Genomic DNA, 4,036 nt, shown 5'->3' with positions numbered 1-4,036 from the left:
TTAAAGCATTCGCAACCATATTAGCCTTTCCCGAGTGATAGTCAATGACAAGCTCATAATCTTTTACTAACTCAAGCCAACGTCTTTGTCGTAGATTCAAGTCTCTTTGAGTCATCAAATATTTGAGACTTTTGTGATCCGAATATACATGGCACTTCTCACCAAATAAGCAATGTCGCCATGTTTTCAAAGCGAATACGATGGCAGCTAGTTCGAGATCAGGGTTGGATAACTTTTCTCATGTGGCTTGAATTGTCTCGACGCATAAACTACAACTCGACTTTCTTGCATCAATACACAACCCAACCCAAGTAAGGATGCATCACTGTAAATGAAAAACTCCTTGCCGGATTCGGGCTGCACTAGGATCGGAGCTTCATCAAATAAGTTTTCGATTGATCGAAACTTTCGACACTTTTCTCGTCCATTCAAACTTAACATCTTTCTCAAGTAGTTTCGTTATTGGTGTGGCTATCATCGAAACCCTTTACAAAGCGTCATGTAAACGACAAGTCCCAAAAAGCTCGAACTTCAAGAATATTTCTCGAGGCTTCCAGTTAAGTATGGCTGAAATTTTGCTCGGATCAACTCGAATACCGTCGATGATACCACATGACCCAAGAAGCTAACCTCTCTTAACCGTAACTCACACTTCATGAACTTAGCATATAGCGCTTATCCCGTAAAATCGCAACACTAATCCCAGGTGTTCAGCATGATCGGTTTCATTTCTCGAATAGACTAAGATATCATCGATAAACACGACTACAAATCGATCCAAATACGGTTTGAAGATCTGATTCATCAAATCCATAAATACTGCCGGGCCATTAGTGAGCCCAAATGGCATCACTAAAAACTCGTAGTGACCGTATCTCGTTCTGAAAGCAGTTTTGGGTATATCTGAGTCTCGAACTCAACTGATAATAACCCGATCTCAAATCTATCTTTGAAAACACTGAGGCTCCCTTTAGTTGATCAAACAAATCATCAATACGCGGTAACGGATATTTATTCTTTATTGTCACTTTATTCAGCTGACGATAGTCGATGCACAACCTCATGGTTCCGTCCTTCTTTTTCACAAACAATACTGGTGCACCCCAAGGTGAGAAACTCGGTCGAGTGAAACCTCTATCCATCAACTCTTGTAACTAAGCTTTGAATTCCTTTAATTCCGTTGGTGCCATACGATACGGAGCTATCGAAATCGGTGTAGTCCCAGGTACAAGTTCGATGCCAAACTCTACTTCCCGAACAGGTGGTAACCCCGGTAATTTTTCGGGAAAAACATCCGGATATTCACAAACCGTTGGTACCGATTCAAGTTTCTTTTCTGACTCTTTATTATCAAATACGTATGCAAGGTACGCTTCACACCCCTTTCTCACATATTTTTGAGCTAACATCGAGGATATTATTGCTGGCAATCCATTCAAAACAGTAGACTCAACTCGGATTATCTCATTATTTGCACACCTCAAATCAATAGTCTTACTTTTGCAATTCACAATTGCATCATGTACGGTCAACCAATCCAAACCGAGAATAACATCAAATTCATCAAACGGTAAAAGCATCAAATCGGTAGGAAGCGTGAACCTCGATTACTAGGGGGCATTTCTTACATACCTTATCGACAAGCACATAACGACCCAAGGGATTCAACACTCGAATTACGAACTCAGTAGACTAAATAGGTAAAGTCTTACTAGATGCTAAGGTCTCCCATACATATGAATGAGTAGAACCAGGGTCAATCAAAGCAATCACATTAGTATCAAAGAGAGTGAAAGTACCGGTAATAACATCTGGTGAGGAAGCATCCTCGCGTGCCAGTATAGCATAAGCTCTAGCAGGAGCACGAGCCTCGAGATCTGGTTGTAGCATCTCTAGATCCTCTCGACCACCACTAGCATTCCCGTATTTCTAGATGGTCTACCCCGAGCAAAGAGTAGCACCTTTGGTTTCCCACTCTAATTTACATTTTGTTCGAACGGTCTCGGGCAATCCTTAATAAAGTGGTCGGTGATCCGCACTTATAACAGACCGGTCATGGAATCTACAACTCCCGAATGCCATTTACCACAATATCGCACTGTTACGTCTCGACGATCATTTCCAACACGGCAACCAAGTGACTCGTGTACTCACGGGGTCGATCATGATCTCGTTTAGAAAAGCCCGAAGTGTCGTAGATCGGCCTAAATCATCTCTAAATTTCTTCGATGACTGTTGAAAGGGCTTTCCCAAATATCTCTTCTGAAACTCCTTTGCTCCCATATCGCCTTTTCTTTTCTCCTTCTTGAGCTCTTGACTTTGCAAGCTCGCTCGACAAGTACCACAAATTCTCGATTTCTAAAATGCCAACATACTGACTTTATATCATCGTTCGGTCCATCTTCAAACGTTTGCACATCACGACTTCGAAGAAATGCATTCTCGCGCGTACCGGCTCAACCTTACAAACTTTCGTTCATAGTCAGGAACCGACATGGAACCTTGTTTAAGTTCAAGAAATTCTTTTCGCTTTTGATCAATGAATCTCTGGTGATATGCTTTTTTCAAACTCGGTTTGGAAAAACTCCCAAGTTACTTGCTCTCTGGGCAATAGAATCAACGTATTCCACCAATAGTAGGCGGAATCACGTAGCAAGGAGATCGTACACTTTAGGCATTCATCGGGTGTGCAAGATAGTTCATCAAGTACCCGAATAGTGTTGTCCAACCAAAATTCAGCTTGCTCGGCATCGTTGCTATCTGTAGCTTTAAATTCAGTAGCCCCGTGTTTTCGGATTCTGTCAACTAGGGGCTTATTTAACCTTATCTGGTCAATTACCAGAGGTATCGCAGGTGTGGAGGCTGTATTAGTCGGGAATGGAGGTTGTGGAACAACCGTATTAGTTCGAATATATTGATTGAACCAATCATTCATCATGCTATAAAAAGCCTGTCTAGCTTCATCATTCTGATTACTAGTAATAGGTTGAGAGTCCCCCGGCGCTGTCCCTTGTGCGGGAGCAGGCGCTACACTCTCAAGATCATCAGCTACCGCTCGGTTGGGATCGGGATCCATTACTATAAATAAACACATTTTTAACTGTCAGAAATCTCCACACTATCAAATAAACACATAATGACATGTATAGATAGACCTGGACGTATTACGGTAGTCCTAGAATCGACTAAACCGTAGCTCTGATACCAATAAAATTGTAACACCCGTGCAGAGACCGTTGCGGAGTTGAACACGAGGTGTTAATGACTTAATTCCTTTATTACAGTTCATTTTAAAATTTCGCATAAGTGGTTAATCGCATCACAGTCACTTTAAAAATCATATTTCGAGTTCCAAAACTCGAAAACTGATTCCGTAAATTTTCCCTGAAACTAGACTCATATATCCATCTACAAATTGTTTTCTATAATTTTTGGCAGGCCAATAAGTACAGTTTATTAGTTAAAGTCTCCCCTGTTTCAGGGTTTGACTACTTTGACCTTCATGCATTACGACTTAGATATCTCCCTGTACAGGGCTTCAATACTTATGTCGTTTGTTTCTAATGAAACTAAACTCAAAAATGAATCTGTACATATAAAGCATGACTTCTAAGTTTCTCTGGTTAATTTATGGTGAATCTCCAAAGTCGAGCAGGGGATCCAGAAATTGCTCGCCCTGCTTTCACTAAAAACTTAAACATCTCATAAAATACGGCTCATATGGTTGTTTCGTTTCTTTCATATGAAAATAGACTCATCACAATTCGATTACATAATTTATTAATTATTTAATTACATTTCTACTATTTTTAGTGATTTTCAAACTCATATCACTCTTCTTTGTCAAGATCTACTTTAAGGTAAATCTCACCTATTTCATAGTTTCCATGATTCAACTAGCCACTTGACATACATAGCACCAAATATGATCATGATTAACCATTCCAATGGCTAGTCATTACCAAGCATTTCCATACCACTCAAGTAACCATATATATACAAAATGATTATAATGCTATGCTCAAAATATATAGGC

This window comes from Gossypium arboreum, chromosome 3 (assembly GCF_025698485.1).
Source record: "Gossypium arboreum isolate Shixiya-1 chromosome 3, ASM2569848v2, whole genome shotgun sequence".
Lineage (NCBI taxonomy): Eukaryota > Viridiplantae > Streptophyta > Magnoliopsida > Malvales > Malvaceae > Gossypium > Gossypium arboreum.
This window is presented reverse-complemented; position numbering follows the sequence as displayed.